Here is a 22190-nt window from a genome sequence, read left to right as displayed (position 1 = left end):
TTAAGGCTGTATTCCTCCTGTTTGATGTACATCAGCTGAGCATTCCAGTCTGGTGGCAGAGCTGCTCACTGGCCTGACTGTGTGTCCATCTCCTGATCACAGCCTGTCGGGACTACTGCTCTGCAGTCGTTCCTAGTCACGGATGGCCTCTTACCAAGCAGCAGGGGTGGTTTCTTTGGCAGCATCCTCTTGCAACTGGCCACGGGTTGCCTTACTCTATAGCACCCTGAGTTCTTCAGTGTTTTGTTAGATGCCTAGGCATTCCCAACACACTGTCATTGTGTGTTAAATACTATTTATTTTCCTCAGAGAAATGCATTTTGGATGTTGTTGCAATGGCAGTACCTTATATGCCACAGTAGTACTAAAAATAATCGTGTAGTTGCTTGGTGCAGTTACGTGTGTCATCAGGACTTCTCTGGAATACTTATTGTGAGGCCACCCATCTACTCCATGTCCAAGGCTGAAATAAAGGACCCCGTGAAAACAGAGGGTAGAAAATCTTCTCTCAGCCTTTTTCTTTCATAGGGAACGCTGGGACTCTGCCAGCAAATGCGCAGCAAACGCTGGATTTTGCTCTGCTTAACTGCCAGGCGTCCTCCTAAGGCAGCAGGCTCGAGCTCTGGTTGCCCCACAGGGGCTGAGGCTGGCACTTCACCAAGGAGGCCCTCCAGGTGCCTGTTCCTGGGCTTTCCAGAGCGAGGAAAGATAGCAGCTTGTCAGCACAAGTGGCCAGATTTCTTCTTTTGGCTGCGGCTTGTCACTCACAGTTCTTCAGAAATCAACAGGTGTTAAACGGAGGGGATTAGCGGCGAGCTAAACCCATTTTGCCGTAATATTCTCCTCCTGACCTTCATGCTGAGGTTGCAGAGCTCAGCAAAGCATTCCCGATCACTTCCTCTGGTGTCCGGCGCTGTCTGCAACGTGCCTGCCATGCCTGGGAGCTGCTGGTGGCGGGTCAGTTCGTGCTGCAGCTCCTCCGAGCCTGGCCGGCCGCCCGGGGCATTTCTGCCAAGCCTCCCTTGCCAGAAGCTGCGGCCAGCGCTGGTAGGTGGCTGATGGCTCATCTGTCTCGGGAAGCCAGGACGGGCACTGTGCAGCGTGGCAAATGCTGCTCCATGCACTACCAGGGCGCGTCTCCTCGGCCATTAATAACTCGCAATACTCCGTTCAGCCGCTTTGGGCCAGCGCGGATGCTTTGTTTACCTGACGGCTTTCTCGCAGCCACGGGCAGCCCCGTTCTGTGCTGGGATTAGAGGATGAATGATGCCTGTTTTTGCAGGCCTGCACGTCCTTTTTCACCACCTCGCCAAAACAAATGGCCTGCAGCTTGGCAGTCACGGGTGCACCCTGCGGAGCGGGGCAGGGGAGGCTGTGCCTGGCTGCAGCACGTATTTCGGCCTCTCAGAGGCTGTGGTCCCCCAGGGCCTCCTCCCAGGAGGACCACTCGGACCCCGCCTGGCCTCCCACCTCCTGCAGAAGCTGGGGGTGCTCCAAGCCCAGGTGGCAGCAGTTCTCGTTTGGGATTTCTGAACAGTGACCTGCATCCCCTTACTGGTGACAGGATGGGTTTGTGGTACGGCCCAGCTCTTGGTTACCCTTCTCCATCTCACTCAGCTCTTCAGCAGTGCCCCATTCCCCTGGCTGCACCACCAACCTTATTCAATCATTTTTCTGACTTCGCGGGAGAGGACAGACAGCTTTCTGTGGTGTCTGACACTGCAGACTGCCACCTCTCTGATGACTTCTGTTGTTGCTGTTGCTATACCTGCTGTATTAGGATATGAAGCAATATGTTTTCTCCAGCCCTTTTACCCTTACTTAATGACTAAGTATTGGGTTTTGGTCTCTGTGTTGCTTCCCACACCAAATATCTTGGACCATGACACTGCAGTCTCAGTCTGGGTCCTTGCTATTTCCTGAGGTCTTTTAGTATTAGGCTACACAACTGTCCTGACCTGGTGTTATTAATGCTTTCATTTTTTTCCCAGGACAGACTGGTGGCCCTTACTATTTTGAGGACCACACATTTATCTATGGTTTTGAACCGTTTCTTTCAGCAATCACTCCTACAAGCTGGAAGCACATGTATCTCAAGTCATCCTGTCATTAACTGGGGAGTCTTTATCGTCTCATAAAGGATGCCAGATTTCTTATCTATGTACTAGAAATCTCAGTTTTCTTCTTAGGCAGTCGCATCTGCCTGGAATAGGCTATTCATCCATCGCTGTTCTCCACTGTTTCTGTGTTTTGGGAATTATTCTTTGCTGAAGTCTCACTCACTCTTTGTCATTTAGAGTGTGTACTGAGGACAAGAGCAAAAGCAAGATAAATAAATTAAAAGGCTTTACCTTTGATTTCCTCTTTTCATGACTATGGCCATGGCTCTGTACAAACATTCGGTTTTTACTCCCACTCACCCCCTACTCGAAGTATCTTTTGCCTGGAAATTCAGCACTAATATGTCCTGACTCTCTTCCTGCCTACTTACAGTGCTTTATCTGGCATCTGTTTGTGAACCACACTGCACGCTAACAGCATGTATCAAGTGTTGGGGCCAAAGCAGGGAAAATACAGCGGATGATATACAAAGATGTTGCACCTGTGGCAAACATGGAGCTGTGTTCAGGGACTGACCTTCTAGTGCCTTCTCCAAAATATTCTGCCTTGCAGGCTGTTTTCCTCCCCCAGCTTCCGTGCAGGTTCATATATCCTGAGCCTAGCTTGAGACCTCCTGCCAGCATGACCTCCTACCTTGAAATCACTCGTTTTATTAAAGCCTTCCTCCAAGGTATTCTGGGTCTATTTCACAACAGGGAAACCAAAAATTCTAGAAGTTCAACCCTTTTCTCCTTTTCTCAGGGAAAAAAAAAAAGATTTTTTTGAATAAAAGCAAGTGCTAAGAAAGAGGCAATGGATGTTTTATTCTTATACAGTGGTTTAAGACCAGAGTAGAGAAAGAATTAGATGGTCTGGTGCAATAGCACATTAGCAAGAATCAGCCATTCCTGATTTCTAGTTCATCCCAAGCTAAGAGCAAATATCATAGTATAATTATTTTAAGGAAAAACGAGGATAATAATTTGGGGGAGGGGGGGGAGTGCAATTCTGGGACAAGATGAAATTTGGATTTTGAAAATATAAAGCACTTTATAAAAGTTGTATCCACTAGACATTGCCACTTGCTCCATCTGGGCAATGGAGGTGCTTTCAGGTCCCGCTCCAAGTGGACCTGGACCTGGACTTATTGCATGCCTGCTTTTAGGGCAGAACCTGGCCTGGTGTCTTGAGCTAATTGAGTTCTATCTGTCTTCTGCAATGAGGAGAAACCGCAACTTCTTAGAAGCATGTTTTGGAAAAGAAAATAAATAAAGAAAGAAGAAATTGTAAATACGGAAAGAAGAAATTGAGTTTCAGTGAAGAACAAGGCTGGATATGGAGATTCTTTAATTATGTATTTTTCTAACTAGCAAGGAAAAAAAATCAATATCATAAAGAAAAAAATGAGCTTCAGACTGAAGGATTTGTGTCAACATCTGGACCTGGGGCTTGAAAACTAGGCAGCTGAGGTCATTCCATTTTATAAATCCAGCTTATGAATGGTACACACAGCATCTGAACAAGTGCAAAGCCTGGAGTCACATAAACAGTGTATTTCATTCCTGGACATTGAAATAACAAAAAGGGCAGAGTCAAAGGGCTCCTCTCAACATATGTGCTTTAAATATATGTGAAAGGCCCATGTGACAGTCAAATAATAACACTGGGAATATGGAAAATGAGACTAAGCAATATTTATACTACCCTTTCTTTTTTACTGGGGTGAAGTGTTAAACGTGGTTAACGATAGGTTGATTGGGTCAAGAATATGGGTTCCATCAACTTTGCAAACTGCTCTGAATAAATAAACTGAATAAGATGTTTTCATAGGGTCAAATTCTCATTGTAATCTGAAGCCATTTCTACCAGAAAAAATATGTTTACTTGTTAAGGCAAGTAAGAACTAGAGCACACTTGATTTACAGTGCAAAGGTCCACTGAAAAATGGACTTTCCTTTCAAATTCTTGGCATCCCTCTCGCCCATACACCCTCCCATCTTGGCCAGGAGGTGAGAGCTACCTGCTATTGCACAGGGATTGATGGTGACAGCTGTGTATTTCACCTCCAATGCTATTAGCAAGACACCTGCGCTAGTCTAAATATGACAATGGAGAGCTGTATCTGCAGCCATATATTGACTGCTGAATAAGCCTCGTGCTTTTTGGTTGAAAGTAGCAATCATGGTAAGTTTAAGGGTAGATCTACAAGAAAGTGCTCCTACATCTTAGCCAATGTGTGCAGGTCCGGTTACCTCATTTCAGACAGTGACTGCAGAACTGCAGATAAGAAGGAGCCACATGAATGCTTTCATGGTCGGAACGTGAGCATGCAGACGGCAGTTATTGCCAGCTTGGTGGTGGAAGGAAGGAGAGTGGAGGAAAAGGAGCTGGCCTGTCCCTGTAGCTGGTCCCCCTACACCACCAGGCCTGGCCACTGATGAATGCTCCTCTTCATGGGGGCTTTGCGTTCAGCTCGGCTTAATCCACTTTCATCTAAGTATCACAGAATGACACAGAATCACAGACTGGCCGAGGCTGGCAGGGAGCTCCGGGCCCAGCAGGCCCAACCCCTGCTCACGCAGGGCCACCCAGAGCAGGGAGCCCAGGGCCATGTCCAGGCGGCTTCTGAAGGTCTCCGAGGAGACTCCACCGCCTCTCTGGGCAGCTTGTTCCAGACTGTATCCTCATTGATGATGATATTATGATGGCAATATTTCTTTGGTAGATACTCATTACCTTCAACTGGTTGATGATCATAACTTTTTCAAAGAACATGCCAATGATTTATATGATTAATGTCACAAAGAGTCTGTTAAGTTTGTTTCACCAAGCATTGCCATAAGGCAATCTTTAGCTGAGGCTGCATTTAAAATAAAAGCTATATTCTTGCCCACTTAGACTTCAAAGCAGTTTTTCAGCTTTGAAAGTAACAATAGGAAGCTCTTTTTCCTCTGTATTTGTTGCATGAAACCATTTATAACCCAGTGTTGTCTTTTCGTCAGCTTGGACCATGGTTCAGATAACAGTTCTATGACAAATAAGCCTCCCAGAAATCATGGACCAGAAAGCAAATGAGATATCATACATAAGTGATGGATGAAGGTGTGTTACTAAATGGTTACAGCCTTCAGTCCTGGTAGAAGAACTCACAATTAGCTAACACAATTTTCGAGGTGTTAATCTGGATCTGCAGAGAGAGAGGCAACCTCTGTAAGATAAATTTAATTTACCTACATCTTCCCCATCCCCTAATTAGGGCCAAAGACAAAGTGGAAGAATTGAATGACTTGGGGGATTGTTAAGGAAAAAGGAAATCTTTCACTTACTGAGGGCTGGTGGTAGTCAAAAGCTGTTTACATCTGATGGCTCACTTGATGGTGAACACAAACACAAGTGTGCAAATTGCAACCAACATAGCCCAGATGGCTTTCCTTGGGTCTGTGGATAAAATCAAGGGTACGGACTTAGGCAGAGAAAGAAAAATTTCCCTGTCCATTTTCTTCAAAATGTCAGACTATTTCCTTAACTCATACGTTCAAAGAAAAAAAATTCCAAGAAAGTTGATGAGAGTTTTTCATACAATTTGTCACTTGAGACCTACATGCTCATTCTTTGAGTCCTGCCAGTCATTTTGAGGGTTTCAGCACTGAGAAAAACATCTTGTCTCCATAACCACAACCAAATAATATCACAGCAAAGGGGATACCTCTTCCAGTTTCAGACTCAGTCCAAGAATTTATTAGAGCTTTTAATAAGATTTCTGAGAGATTTGTTTTTAGTCTTTGCTGCCCTGAAAGCCTTTTGTTATTTAGATTCACGGGTTCAACTTTCCTGCTAACATTAGATCGCAGTCACTATCTGTTAGGTGGATACTTCTGCCATCACCTTGACAATATGCACTTTAGCTAGCTAAGCTTTTTTTCTTAAAAAGGTGCCACTTACAAAAAATCAGTCCTGCTTTTCCAATGTAAAGTAGAACATGCTTGCTTAATGCATGCCTTTATTACGGTCACAAAATGCGTATGTCTTCCCTGGCCAGGAAAAAAAAAACGAAGCTTTATCCTGCACTCAGGAGGCTGTACATCACTGTGATGCTACTGAGTTCAGCAAGTCTGGAATGTACACTTTTGGTTCTTTTTTTCTATTATTAATTTGAATTACATTTTTTTTATTTGCCTTTTTTTTCTCCACAAATCCTTGTTATGACAGCTTGCATATTTTAATATTAAGATTTATTCCCTTCCCATATCTTAATGTTCCCCAGAGACAGCAAAATGGCTTGACTATCAGTTAACATTAATTTTAAAACGGAGTCCAAATATTTAATTGAATTGGTTATGTCAGTGACTTAATCACCTAATTGCTGGGATTTCTATTTCTGTGGTACAGATTGTCAGTGAGTTGGTAAGACCAGTTACAGAGCTAGAGACTGGAAATAATCTCCTTCCAAATGGCATAAATAGCTGAATAACACAGTCAGACTAGGCCATGAATGTATATCCAAATGCAAACTTTGGCTTAAACCAGTCAGAACACCATGTCTGTTTTTCTTTAAACTGATTTCTGTAGAATACTAGGTGTCTAGTTGAGTTATACATTAACATGATGGCATTATTAATACTATTCTTTTGCATGCATATCCTCAAAACCACATTCATGATTTTCTTTCTCCTAAACATAGTCTTCTATTACATGGATTAAAGATACGGGAACAAACAGCTCATTTTTAAACACATGCAATCAATATCACGATCTTCAACCATCTGCAGCGCAGAAACAGAGAGAACCTGGAGGGATGAGGCTTTTTAATTCCAAAAGGAAATGTCATAAGAAGAGACTGAATTCATCTTGGGAAACTTTACATCCTGTATCTTTGCCTTAAAGATGGATTCTAGATAAAATCTCATTATCCTTTCTATTTTGATTTAACAAAAGCCTGTTCTCTAATGGTTAATAACTGTTATCACTCAGAATCTATACGTTATTATCGTTATATATTACCTGCTGTAAATGTTTTTTATAATTGCCTGTTGGTGATTCTACATCAAGCTTGGCAAACTCCTTCAGTGCTAACCCATCCCCTCAGCGCGGCTGGGGACTAAGCGTGAGCCAGAACACACACCGGGGAGCGGAGCAGGGAGCTGAGGTGTGGCACCAAGCGAGAGCCATGGGTGTCTGTGCTTGGGCAAGAGGTGCTGCACCGGCTTTTCCAGTGCCACCCACCTTTTAACACATTAATGGCCTTGGAAATGGCAATTCTGGGGTAAATCCAGAGACGTGGACTTACCCAAGTTATGCTGTTAGGGCATGAGGAAAAGCCTTGTGGTAACACCAGAAGGACAGGCTGAGTGGGGACACTGCTGGGAAGGGGGACTTCCAAGGCTCAGTGGTAGATAAATTGCTTTTGAGATGTCCATCACAGGCTGAAGAAGAATACCTGGCCTTGGGGACTATACAATTGCACATTCTCAACAAGTCCAAAGGCAACGAAGCCCAGCACGTGCAGCACAAGAAGCGAGGGGGAGAACCTGCCCATGTCACCTTGTGCCACCAGAGTCACCACACCTTCTGTAAGGACAAACGTGAGGCAACACTCACGCTGTGGGGAATGACGGCACAAGTGCGAGTGGCACAGGCACCGCTCCTCACCGCCACAGCTGGTCCTGACGGTCTGGTTAGGAACCAAAGCTGCCCAGCAGCTTGGCTGAGCTCTGCCGCAGGAGGAGCAATGGGGCAGACTTCTGAAACCCCACCTTTTGGGTTAACCTTACCGCGTGCATGCAAAGTGTTGTGAGACACTGTAGGCTTTGACACTCTTGGCTTCACGCATTTGGTGACCTCAAAAGGGAGAGGCTGGAGTGAGGTGTCGGCCATGTGGCTGCTTCGCAGGCTTCTCTGTGTAGGCCCACTCCTTTGCTAAACAATTTTAACTTGAACACAGCCAAACAGATATTGCATTGTTCTCACATTTTGTAAAATAAATTCATTGCCAGCCTGAGACCTTGTGTGCCAAGTTTCAGATGGGAGTGCATTTTATGGCTGTGTTATAAACCCCTGAAAGAAGAGGTTTATAATGTAAATGCTGACACAGGCAGAACTATAACTGAGTGAACGATATTGCTATGATATCTTATTTACCTCCAGCAAGGAGCATATCAGGAAAACTAAATAATGCATTCCTGTTGTTACAGATCATTTCATCAGTAAAACTTATCTCTGATTTTATTTGGTAGGCTACAACTATAAAGTTTGTGCATTGACTAAGGAAGAGCAACAATAGCCTGTATCATCCTATGCATCATAAGGGTTACAAACTCACACATGATAAAGCGCTCCCATATATACTTAAAATTTATTAAACACTTTTTTTAATAGAAAAGGACAATTCAGAAAGAACAGAAAAGCAGAACACTATTCAGTGTATTCAGCAAAACTGCAGCAGCAGCTCATTACAGCCATTGCAGAAGGGACGTATAGGTGCCTGCTGTATGTGATTGAGTACCCAAATATTAGCCAGTACTGTTTCTTTTTCAGATTTGAATAATTTACAGCAGAAACACCAGAAGTACTCTGCTGTAGCATGACATCTGCTTAATTGAACAGGAAAGCATTGCATTGAGCTAGCAAGTTAAAACCAGGACGACATTCACTCATAGGTAATATGCACAAAGTAGTCTGGAAAGGGTGGCCGCTGTCTGCCAGTCTCCGCCGGTAGCTACACGCACAACATGGGTGTTGTGGATGTAACTGGTGCAGGATTTGCTTGGCCGAGTTAGCTCTAGGTTGTTCCTGTACAAGAACCAGCACCTATGCTTTGGCATTTCTCTACTGTCTTCTTTGTGATGTCCATCACTGGGTTTGGAAATCGGGCTTTGGCAAGCTGCAGTGCAAAATAAACCTGCTAATTCTGAGAAGTGGTTTTTCAGGCACAGCTGTCACGTTCGGCCTTGTAGAGTAGACAAATAAGCCTACCCATGCAATGTGTAATGTTTTCTTTTGTCCTTTATAAAACCGAAATGACTGAAATAATATTACAGAAGAAGATTTTGATATCCTCGTTCCAGTGTGCCTTGGCAGTCCCTGCACCGTGAATAGTTTCTGCAGCTCCGATGGAATGCCTCTTGGATGGAAGGTAGCCTTTACGGTGAATTCAGCTGGTCTTCTGCTGCTGCAGGAATTCAGGGGCACACTGTTACACATTATAGAGGGAAAATTACACAAATACGTCCAATGACAAGTGTATATTGTCGACATTGTATCCAAGAAAAACTATTGCATACGTTAAAGAATGTGTCTTTTTGGCACTTGCTGGAAAAAAAAAAAAAAAAGAGAAAAAAAACAGTCAGGAGTTTGTGGTCTGGTCTGTTTTTAAATCTTTACATGATGAGACAGACCAACAGTTTCTGAGCAGTTCTGCAGCACTTCCCTGTATCAGTCCCCTTCCCCGCTCCCCTTGCCAACAATTCTGTACAGCTTGCCGAGCGTTTGCTCGAGCTCAACAGTTACTGATAAATGTTGCACTTTTCCTCTTCGGCCTCTTTTTGCTTAGGGACAGGAATCAAACAATCAAACTGGAAAAGTCAAACTTATTTTCCTTTTAGTAACTTGTTTATTTCTCCACCTACAAAGCAAATGCATTCTTTGCTCTGTAATTTAATGTCTGCCTCTTTTTCCGCCAAGGTTGATTTGGTATTTCCTTTACAAACCTCAATTGTTGGCATTAAGAACTTGGCCACTTCAGCTCGATGGGACTAAAACTTGGCAAACAAATTGTCAGCTAGCAGTTAACTTGTTTTACTAAAATTTCTTTCTTTTTATCAGTAATCCATCACCAGTCTTTATCTCTGTAGTCCCCACCACAATTCTAGGTCCCCTGAAGGTGAATCACTGGAAGTGGTTGGCTTGGAAATGCTTCTGACTGCCCTTACAAACGCTTAAATGAGAGACTGCAGGACTCGAGCTCCATACCAAAATGCAGTCACCATTCTGTCTTGCAGGCAGCCTTTCTTACACTTCTCCATATCAAGGAAAAGTGTATCTGAAGAAGCTACAAGGTAGGATCCTCCACAAAGCAGGAAGGGCAGAGAAGCAAGAAGGCACACGGTAAGTCTCAGTGCAAAGTCTGGGCTTGGTAATCCTGCACAGAGCTGGAGCTGCAGGTGAGCATCTTGTAGGAGACAGAAGTCAGAGGGGCAGCAAGGATGGGAGCAAAGGGGTGGCCATGGGAGACCAGAGTGGGAAGCCCATGCTGGATGTATGGTTGCAGCCCTGCCAACATGGGCAACAGGGCCACGCAGGGGGCTGCAGCCCACTCCTTGGTGCTCTAGCATCAGAAAGGTCTTGGTCTGCTGTTCATCTCAAGAAGGTCAATTACTGGCCTGAACGCTCCCTTACCCCAAAGCCCCGGAGCAGGTTGGTCCTTGTTAGAAAGGGAGAAATGCCATAAAGAACAGTTTCCACCTGTCTAACTCACAGGAGGTTGCACCAACTAACTGCTTAAAAATAGTGGAGTGGGGGAAGAGGGGGGAGGAAGCCTGGTTTAACCCCTGGGGTGGGAGCTGGAGCAGCATTTAATCGGCAACTCCTTCAAACCCTCCAGCCAAGCCCTCCTTGCTGCTAATCAAGCCCTCCCAGCAGGATTACACCTTTTCTCTGCCTTTATCTGCTTCATGTTGCAGCAGTGGCAGCAGGCGCTCCACCATGCTGGCTTAGCACCCCCTGCTCCAACTGGGAGCTAGAGCTGGGATTTCAGCAAACATCACCCCAAAACCGTGTGGCCTCACCACTGGTGATGGAGCTGAGCAAGGCAGGAACAGCAGCATTCAGCCCCTTGTCTGCTTGCTCAGGAGCAAAAGTGGTATCCCAAAGAAGACCAAGTAACTGTAATGCAGAAGTATGATTTAATGGGATTTGAACCAGGCTCAAGAAATACAAACAATTTAAATACGATTCTCTTCCTTCGTATTTCTCTCTCCTGTGAAATAACAGCAAACGTGGTGCAGGAGTGTTAAATGAGATGTGGCTGGGACACAGCTCTTCCAGGGAAATGCTGGTTCCCACCAGGATTATATTTTGCATATATGTGAGGCTGACTTTAGGCAACTGTAGGCAGATCTAAATGCCCGAGTGAAGCAGGATACACCACTCTCACTGCTGCAGAAGAACTTGTGAGTCAGAAAGCAGAAAAGCAGACCAACTTCAGCAAGCACACAGCCTGCCTCAAGCCCTTCAGCTCACAACACAGCCTGAAGCTGAGCAGGGAACACCAGCTCTGGTGAAAGCCTTCCTGAGAGGCTTTCTGAGAGGCTGGAAGGGGTGCAGAGGAGTTAACAGAGACCCCTCCTCGACACAAGCATGATGCACAGGCAAAGCTTAACTTCTAAAATTGGGAAGGTTAAAAATTATTGACAAAGAATGTCTGATTTGAGATTACAAAGTTAAATTACATCTAAGAAATGTTTAAGCTTGGTGAATGTGTGTTTAACTTTATTACATGTGACCACTGAATCCCTAATACACCAACTAAAGGACCAAAGCAATTAAACTGCCTTGACAATTTTACTGTAAGGACTATTTGGTTTAAGCCACCATCTAACATGGACATTGAAAGCTCTAAAATGTCGGTGGAAAGAGAAATACCTATGCTTATCTTTAACACATTTTGATAGTGACTATTCTGTGAAATAATATCCATAACTTATGGCTATCTGGTGAAATAGTTTTCTGATATCAAGGCCATCGCTGCACTTTTTTCAGGATGCAACTGCTTCCTTTTGAAAGCCACCAGATAAGCCTTCACAAGAGATTTGTGCTCATCTTCCGTCAACCTCTCATGCAAAAATAACTTTGATATTAGGAAGATTTTTGCCTAACAAGCATCTTATTATATAAAGATTTAGTACCAGGTTTTATCTCTGTATCTGAAGCTTTGGGGACCCTTGCTCCTTGGCTGAAGACACTAGCACGAGTGGGCCATTAATCAGATTGAAATCATAATTCTTATTTTCCTGTAGAATGAATTCAAGGGAAAACACAATTTTGCCTTCCTGCAGCAAGTAGCACTGATACTGCCCCTCAAATATACAATTCATAACTTCTTGGAGAGTGTACCCAAGCCTACTTCAGTGCTGGTGAGAGTCAGTCCTGACCTTCCCTGGCCACCAGCCGACATCCTACACGTGTGTCTCGAGGCATGGGTGGGCACTCACCCAGCCCTCCTCCCGAGTGGGCACATCATGGTAGCATCCCATCAGCACAGGCAGATCCCTTATTGTGGACAGTCCCTCTGCCAGCAAACCAAAGGGCATGGCCAAGAGCAGCACATTTGCCCAGAGCCAGCTGGTAATTAAAATCTGATCCAAGCAAAGAGAGAAAAAAAAAAAAAAGGAAAAATAAATGAAGTGTTTGTCAGAGAACCGTGGTTAGAATAGGGTGGAGCTGCTCAAAGAGGCATAGTAAGAGATAATACTTTTTAGTTATGGAAAAGCAAGCGCAAATCCCGTCCTCCCCACCTCTGACCGCCACCACTACCTCACTGAGGCTGTGCGGTCTGTGGGAGCTCGATTCACTGTGGAGGAACACAGAAATCAGAACAAAGACTTCCCAACTCTGATCGGTTACGAGACCCCGTGAACTGTGGCAGAGACGACTGACTGCGGGCAAATTACTGACACAGGTAATTGCAGTTTTTAAGGAAGCCTCTTTTATAACTGCAAATTTTGGAGAGGAAGGAGATACCCAGAGGTCTGTGGTTTAAATTCTGGATAGCACCTCCATTTTTGGTCTGTTAGCAATGACTCCTGGTCTGTGAGCAGCGAAAGGCCACTTGGGTTTACGGTGCACCTTAAGTTCTCTCAGAGTGGCATGGGAAAAACTGTTCAAAGCCTCGTGTGCCAGGATGGATGACATTCTTTTTCTGAATCCAACTGCAGCATATTCCCTTAGGATAGGTGGCATAGCATCTGACTCATCTGCTGGTAGGGAGTGCTGCTAAGTGACCACAAGTTAAATAAACTTAAATTCCTCAGTCATGACTGAGGGATAATGAGGAAAGTTCCCTCCTGCCCTGCAAGGAGCTCCTGCAGGTGTTGGACATCTGGAACTCCCTCAAGACCTACTCGGAACAGACTGAGTAGATTATTGTGTTTTTGGATAAAACAAGAAATCCAGAGACCTTTACGACGAACAAACGCTATTTGTAAGTGCTAGCTCCAATCATTGTTCCTATGACAAATGCCTTTTCTTTAAGAGTTACAACAAAGTCTTTGGTTCTTCACGAAACATATGTAAGCTGAATAAGTTACCTGGTCAGGACAGTCCACATAAAACACCCAAATAAATTCTCAAGCATGTTAGTCATTTATTTTATCACATGTCAGGAAAACAGAACATATAAAGCCACATAATTCTGTAAAGATAACTTATGCTGAAATCTAGCAAGGCATGTTATTTTTAGTAGTTGCAGATCATAAGTGGACATTTTACAGAGAAACCTACAAAAGTTAGTTGTGCTTTCTGGTAGTAATTACCTCCCACAAATATGACTCACTTCTGCAGTTTGAATGCAATGGTTTAGTGTCCCAAAATCAACAGTTTTATAAATAAATCTCTGAATCACAGACTGAATGCCTGAAGTGTTTAAATATTTCTTACTGCTCTGGGAAGTAGTTTTCATTTAACCTCACAACGAATTCCCAGCGAGCAGTACTGATACTAAAAGGGAGTAAATACAGATCGAGCAGGTAGGCTGCAGCGAGATCTATATAAGGCTAGCACGAGCTAAGTTTTCCCACTTTTGGCACTTCTGTTAACGTCAGCCGGAATTGCCCGGTCAGATGTGGAGGGGACGCAGGAGGAATTCATTTTGCAGCTTCTCAGCATCCCCGTCCCAGCAAGTGCATTTGGAGCTGCGGGGCAGCTTGCCAAGCGGACATGGGGCAGCTCAGAAGAGGAGCCCTCGCCTCAGCCCACCAAGTCGCCACTTTGGCTAGTCGGATTTGATGCTGTAAAAATCACGGGGTGAACTTTAAAGACTGGCATGAGGTGCACAGAGGGTTCTTTGCCCGCTGGAGCGCAGGAGGCCGCGCTGGCCCCTGTGGCGACCCACAGCGCTCCCGCCGAGGGCCGCGGCCTGCCCCGGGGGGCACAGCGGGATGGCGGCCGGCCGCCTGCCCACCCCGAGCTCCTGCGGGCCGCCTCTCGCCGCCCTCGGGGCTCCCTGCCCGCCCGGCTCCGGCCGCCGACACCCGGGGCTTCAGGAGCCGGGGGGCCCGGCCCGAGGCCTGCCGGCGGTGGGGCCACACCGCCGCGGCCATGCTGGCAGCCTGGCCCGGGGGTAGCGCTGTGCGGAGCACGGTGGGGGGGGGGGGAAATGAAATAAAAAGAGTAATCTTACCTGTAGAGCTCTACCCAAAGAGAAATAAGCTCTCCCAGGAAAAAGCATGATTTGTTTTGTTGATGTCTTTGCGGGGATTCTTCTAGTTTAGCTGCATATTGCACTCGGATTTTCCCCAGTCAGAAAAAAAAAAATAAATCACTCCCATAGCTGATATTGCAACATAACACGGCTTTCTTGCAAAGATGTGACCTAAATAATACTAATCTGATTGGCTATAGAAGCAGAAACAATTCTACATGTTCACATGTAAAAGTCCTGATTTACACAGTTAAGTTTGCAAAAACACCCAGAAGACAAGAAGTGCAGATACGCTGCTGGAACTTAGAGAACTTCTATCTTCATCTAATTACAAACTGTCAGCTAAAGTCATTGCTGGTGAAGAGTTATACATTGCAAGTGACAGCACAGAACGTGCAGGCTTTTTTATTTATAATTAATTAGAGAAAAAAATGAAAGAGAAAAGGGAAAAGGCAAGAGAACAGAAGGCTAAGGAAATAGGAGCTAAAAAAAAAAAAAAAAAAAGAAAGAAGAAAAAGAGCAGGGACATTTCTGATGTCATCCTCCAGCAATTAATCACAGATTACTAAAAAGTTCAAGCACAGAACCTGCAGCCTTATCTTGGTTTCTAAGTCTCAGTGCGATCTACAAAACAGCCCACTTAGGAGAAAATGCATTCACCTCCTGGCTGACTCATCCTCAGACATTTGCCTTTCTCCTTTATTTATATTTCAGCTACTATACATTTCAGCTACTATGAAACCTCTACTGCTTTGCAAAAAACACCTTTAAGGACTCGTGTATCACTTATTTCTGCTGCATGACGAGAGGGAGACCTGCTGGCCCGGCCCCCTAAAATAACAAATCCTCCACCTGTGATTTTTTTTTTTTCATTGGGAACAGGATGGGGAAATTATATTCTCTAAGTTTACTTCCAGAAATTGGAAAGTCTGGTAACTTAGTCAGGCTTGGAGTCATATCCATTTACATTTATTTCATCTAGAGATAGATGCTCCTCTGTTATTATGCAGGCAAAGATTAGAACAAAGCACATCATTACAGATATTAGGAAGCTCCATTTTGGATGACTATGCACTGTATCATTTAATCAATTACATGAAAAAAGTATGGTGATTCCCTATGAGCTGCAGACTCTGTGCATGCTGCCAGCTTCTGCAATGCTTGCTTTCCACAGCCTGTGAGCCCCTGTGCAGTGTGCAGGCATGTGCTATCTAAGATTATCTGAATTGATGCAGCTCTTGAGAAAAAAAAAAAAAAAAAAAGAAAAAAAAAGTTTCATGTTTCTCTTAATTCGACTTAGAGTTTGACATTACTATTTTACATAAAACAGCAGTGCCTAGAAGATATTAATGAGGATAAAGTGGCATCATCAGTACCGCATATTTTTTTCAGAAGGAATCAGAAAGAGGGAGTGAAGTAATAAAAATGATCTGGAACTTAAAAGTAGCAAGCGTGAGATTAGGAGCTTCAACCAACAGCAAGAACGAAGAGGAAACAACAGAGGAAGATGATTAATGTGCTGATTGATGGCAGGATTACCGTAGCCCACCAGACAGCATGGTCCTGAAAAGTGACAAACATGATCATAAGTGCAATGAGGTGTTGGCAGAGCAAAGGGGAAATAAAGGCCCTTGTACAGGACGTTGATGACACCTCATCTGAAATCTTTTAAATATCTGGGTTGCTGACATTGAGAAAAGACAAAATTAAATTTTCTTAATTGTTAAACTGGGATACTGCAGAGAAAGGCTGCAAGGTTAAGCAGTTTATTTTGCGTGAGCTACCTTACAGGACTAAAAACCTGCTAAATAAAGCCAGATAAGATCGATGTCTTCATATCAGAGGGTAAACATTAGAAAAGGAGAAAAGTTAGTGATGCTTAAGGAAAAAAAAATGGCACAGATATGGAAATACTATAACAATGAAACATGTTTGCAGAACTAAATGGGTCTGGAAACCCAGGCTGGCTTTTCTGCACACCTGAAAGCTGTGCAGGCACTCCAGCCTAGGAAGAGCCAGGTCAGAGATCTCTGAAGCTGCCCGTTCTGTCACTGCGGTGCTCCCTGCCCAGCTAGCTGGGTCTAGAGACCAAGTGCATGGCAAAATGGTGGGCAGAAGCCGCGTACCTGCTGTGCTGCAGCCACCCACCAGCTCACCTCTTCTACCTGTCTTCCAGTCTTACAATGCATCTGAAGCCATGGGGGTACTTTGTTAGCCTACAAATGCTCCCCATTTACTGCCGTGTCCCTCTTTAAGTGGGTGGAAGCAGGCTTTACTTAAGTAACCCTGGGAAAGACTATTTACCCTCTCTTGCATAATGAGCGTAAGAGGTGGAGGCAAAGGGCTCATAAAATACAAGCACCCCGAGCCTTAGCCCATTAGGGAAAAGAGGAAGCTCAGATTCAGCCTTCTCTGCTGTTCTTGCAGATTTCTGTTGCTCTCCCATCGCCTCCAAGAACAAACGAGTTGCTAAAGGTCACGTTTCTCGTTGGGGACTGCGAGTTCCTGCACAGGTTGTGCCCCGGGCAGAACCACGGCAGAGCACCCTGTGTCCTCACCCGCTCTCACCTCCCTGCAAAGAGGCCAGATGTAATTGGGTTCCTATTTTTGCTCTTGCTACAGAATGCCTGAAAAGGAAGAAAATTTTAATCGTGGAGAAAACAGATTTGGAAGAGAAGAAATATGCCCTGAGTCTACTGAGCTTGGTGACTATAGTGGTATGCTGCATATACATTTTTAGACACTTAATGGAGATGCTCCAAATCTTCCTCCTAGTGTATGTGCCTCCCCACTTCTCTGTATAGACGCTGATCTCCTAAACCCTTCGGCTTGGAATCCCAATCATGAAGTGCTGCAAGCAGGGAGCGTGCTGTCCCCAGTGCTGGCTGCCACCGAGGCGGGGGCAGAGACGTACCCGAGGGAGGCACGGGGTGGGTGGGCGCGGGGACAGGGGGATCCGAAGCAGAGAAGAAAATGGAGTCTGATTAATGCATCCACAACAAAAAATGGACAGGGATTGTCCTTTGTTTCTTTATTTGTGACTTTGCAATGTGGATTTGATTACAGCACTTGAACTCAGCAGATTTCCTCCCTGCGCACAGTGGAAAACATTGATGTCCTATTTACAAAGAATTTCTGGGAAGCCTGTTGCACATACGTATCAACAACTACTTGCTTGGATGGTTTCTATTTAATAGCGTTTTGAAAAGCATATGGAGAAAATTTCTACTGTGGTGCATTTAACTTCGAAATGTGTTGTGCCTGGAGGAACAAGCTTTTAGGAGTTACAGTGCTTTTGTATCTGTGTAAAGTGTGCTGATGTACGGATGTGTATTTGGGCTCTCCTTTTATTGTAATCTCTGGGGCCCGTGTCTGGATTGTACCTTGCTGGAGATTTCGGTTTGTATGCAGGCAAGGCTTGGTAGAAGTTCGGTTTGCTAGAAATTTTTGCTCACGGCTTTGAGTTTTATAACATTGTTTATGACATTTGCTCTTTGGAACAATATCTGCTATATGTTCATTTTTCTTTTACTCCAAGCTCCAGCAATCACCCTAGAATTGTATTACATAACAGACCACATCTGGCCTTGAAAAGGACAGTTCAAACTGTCCGTATTTGGGTCACGATCATTATTTTAATGTAGGTGCAGTGAGGGGATTTGAAGATAGGCAATGTCTCTACATTTTGAAAATGTCCTTTTATGGTATTTGTTTTAACTAACTGTTATTTATTTCTAGATCACAGTAGAAGCCTTTCAGAGCTGACACATAGGAGCAATAGAGAGTATAAGCAAGACGTGTCTAGATTCTGTAAGGACCCAATATATCCTGCATGAGTAGGAATTATAGCCCTCGGACCCCACAGCCTTTGGCTACACTTGAATTTCTGATGATTCGCTCCTTTCCAAATACTTTCTGAATTTTTTAGCATGCAATAGCAAGCTCAAAGACATGAAAAGCAGGACATTGTTATTTGGACATTTTTAATTTCAAAATAACCCAGTATCTGATGCAATTCACTTTAAATAGTACATCCTCAAATTATTCTTTTAAAAGCTTCCTTAAAAAATCATACGGGACTTTTCTGTTTCCCTATTGAAATTTACAGTGGTCTTTTCAGCAAGGAAGAAACTAATCAGGGTGCCAAATCTAAAAGTCTTTACACGGACAGTTAACCAAAATAAAGTTAAATATACATGTTAAGTCCTTGCAGGAATCAGACTCAACTAATCATAAAAGAGAAGTTATAAAAACTGCCTATCTGCCCAAGGCTGAGAGCAAACCAGAGAAGTGTGACCAGTTAGTAACTTATCTCAATTTCATCAAGTTACAAGCACATAAAGTACAGATTTCTCAGAGAACACTGCGATTTTCAGGTGGGAGGCAATCCCTCCAGATCATGCCTAACACAAGATCTTACAAGTTACTTAACAGTGCAGCATGCATCATTTGTAACCGAAGTGTTTCTCTTCTTTCTCCTTCAGTGAAACTCATGCTCAAAATCTTTGTAGGCTTAAAAACAATCATTCGGCCTGGTTAAAAAGCTTCGTTACCCAATGCAGACTGAAAAATACCATGCCCTCACGACACAGCAGGTAAATATGCAGGACAAATGCATATTCAGTACGTGTAAGGCAGCGTATCTGGGAAACAAGGGGGAACTGAAAGAGAAAAGACTGGGAAGTAGGCAGAAGAGGAAAGGAGACAAGAATAAGCACTAACAACCTGAGTCAACATTAACAAGAAAAGACTCCCTGAAGGGAAGAGGTCCCTTTCTCATGACTTCTCTGTTTATTGATTCAAATGGAAGAAGATAGATACCACATTGTGAACCTGTTTTCTAATTAGAAAACAAGCTACAAGATATCATTAAAACATCTGATTTTAAGAGTGCATGAAAAGCAACCTTGCTGTTTTGACTATGACCTGTTTAGTCTGCTTTGAGCTTTTTAGAAGCTCAATATCAGAGGTTGTGGAACAGATGGAAGAAATAATGCCAGCACATTTTTTTCCTGTTAACCCAAATAACAGGACATGCAGTAGGTGGATAACACAGGAGTGGTAGACAAAAACCTTCATTTAGCTTCTAGAATTTATAAGCACCATAGCCTCTGTGATTTTTAATTACTGAAGATCAGTATTATATGTTTAGTGTGCAAACAAACAAAAATTTGCAGAAATGTGTTAAGCCTTGCGCATCAAAAAAGTCCTAGTTCACATTTTTTATTCATCTATATCTTATATAGGAGGGATGATATCAGCATATTGCAAATCAGCCGAATATGCACTGTCATCAACTTTAACATAGGCTTCAAAAAGGTTTTGAAGTTCTGTGGCATCCCTGGCCGTGCTCACAGCTTGCAGCAATCACAACCAAGTGGCATAACATGCTCCCACCGTGCTCTCTGGGTCCAAGGAGGCCACAAGGACATGTGCTCACCCTGATCCCACACCAAAGCTCAGTGCAGGAGAAGCTGCTCGGGCTTGATCTGAGCCTGCAGTTCAAGGGAAGACGACAGATACCTCCAGGGCCTGACTCCGCACCCACCATGGGCTGTATTTACAATGATTTCGGGTCTCAGGCTGTATTTACAATGATTTTTACAGTCTTGGGCTGTATTTACAGTGATTTCGTTAGGCTGTCCATCAGAGCCCTTGGTATTAGCATACAGTAGGCTCAGATCTAGGAGCCATTTCCAAACCAGAAGCAGTTCATCTATTTAAAACCTGTTGGTTTGTGAACTTACCTCTAAACGCTTCCACAGGAGAACAGTGAAGTGTCAAAAGCCCACGCCTTGAGTGACTGGCACACAGAGCATCCTGCAAAGGGAAAGCACCACATTTGCTCTCCTACTGTGAAAAGAAAAGGTTGCCACTTTTCCTGTAAAAAATAATATGGCCATTATTTAAACAGCAGCAACATAGGATCTACACTTTTTTTTTTTTTTTTTCAGAAGATTTTATCGATGACAGAAAAAGCCTCTTGGAAGGAGGGTACGTGCACGAGTAAGAGCAGAGGGGATTTTTAGTGTGGTAGAGCTGTGAGGAAGCCCCAGAGCCAGAGCCTCTGGCTGCAGCACATCAGCGACAGCCCTGTCTGGTAGCGACAGGCTAGGTATTAAAAGCAGAGGTGGTGGAGAATGCAGCTAAGACATAGAGCCATATGCAGGTAATGATTGATCTCCACTGACCGAGATCCAAAAATACCATCATCTTTACACATCACAGATATTTTTATTGACGTGGTTAAAAATGCCAGTACCCAAAGAGCATTGGGTAATGCCTTCTAGAAAAGCACCTAGGAAGAAGTCGGTGAGTCAGAAGGTCAGATTTTTGCTTTTACAGTGATGTTAAAGACCAGGTTCATTTATAAGAGAGAGAAGTCTACACCTCTGAAATCTTGTCTATATTAGGGAATTTTACTCGTAAAACAGGGAAGCAAAATAACTTTACGCATTCCACCAGCTAAGCCCCACTAAAGTTAAAATTGCTGGGAGGTTAAATATGCACATATTTCTGCTGCCTTTCAGCATTTTTGCTGGTGGATCAATCAAATGTTCCTCAGGCTAATTCTGTCCCTGCTTTGGAGCATGCTCAGAGTAGGTGGCTTTTTTTTACACATCCATGTACTTAAATTGAACAATTTTTTACTGCCAACGTATCAGCTGAGATTTTCCACAGAAAGAAGAAAAACCATGCCAATGGGTCTGTGGCTTCTTTGCCAAATTTTAAGCAAGGAGCTCTGAGCTTCTCTATATGGGCAAAAAATTGTCTTTTTGCTTAGTTGCTTTATAGACATTGATGAAAAAATTCCCCAAATTCTCACTTTTTCTACTGCATCCAAAAAACCTCAGATTTCAAGAGATATCTAGAAAAGGAAAATTCTGCCTAAACAGTTAAAATTTAAAACAACCACCAGCTGAAATTATAGCCAAGTAAAAGCTACCTCTTATAATGGAAATGTCAGACATCCTTAATTATAGGTCACCACCAGTTCTGCCTACAACAGAGTACGTTTATTTTCATCCATAGAAATGAATGGAGTTGTGGGGGGGGGGGGGGGGTGGAATCCACATCTTAAATCCAAAATCCAGGCTGCTCCTTCACTGCTGCTCTGCTTTGGGCCAGCCGAGCAGCTACAGAATTCCCACCCCACTTGTTTGCTGTGGTTACACAGCCCTGTGTTATTTCCACTATCTCACACGCGGAGCCAGAAGAACTTGGAAGATGAAAAGGCTTTTGCTTTCAAATATTTTCCTTTTAAAAGCAGAAAGCTAAGTGTAATTCTATTAATGCATTATTATTTTGGAGGGACTGCTGAAGTCAGGAAATACCAAGTCAATGCTCTATTATATTCATTGTGCAGATGTACCACTTTCTATTCCTCTTTTCCTTGTTAAATATAACCTGTTGTGTCGTATTTTTATTACGGCATGTGCACTGTGACGGTTTCTGCAGCAATGCTGGAATCACCACCCAGGGGAGATTAGTTATAACTGAAGTGGATGGGCAAAAAATGAAGTGTAAAAAATGGCAGAAAGCAAGCCAGCTTGTGACAGAAAATGATGATCGTGATCTATTGGAGCTTCGCTTCAACAGATTCAGGACACTGCTCGTTTTTGGAGAATTTCTGAGGAGTCTCACTGATGTCGCACTACTGGTAGCTTTGTAATTT

General features: G+C 43.8%; 1 long non-coding RNA gene across 1 annotated transcript; it reads right to left on the bottom strand.

The window, feature by feature from the left end:
- Positions 1-8433: 8433 nt before the first annotated feature.
- LOC118247345 (uncharacterized) lies at positions 8434-14932 on the bottom strand. Its single transcript, XR_004778397.1, has 2 exons — positions 14495-14932; positions 8434-9408 (listed from the first exon to the last, which is right to left on the bottom strand). It is a non-coding gene; the product is annotated as an uncharacterized LOC118247345 (long non-coding RNA).
- Positions 14933-22190: the final 7258 nt, after the last annotated feature.

Source organism: Cygnus atratus, chromosome 2, assembly GCF_013377495.2.
Source record: "Cygnus atratus isolate AKBS03 ecotype Queensland, Australia chromosome 2, CAtr_DNAZoo_HiC_assembly, whole genome shotgun sequence".
NCBI classification, from domain to species: domain Eukaryota; kingdom Metazoa; phylum Chordata; class Aves; order Anseriformes; family Anatidae; genus Cygnus; species Cygnus atratus.
The sequence above is the reverse complement of the archived record's forward strand: the minus strand, read 5'-3'. Positions and strand labels throughout refer to the sequence as shown.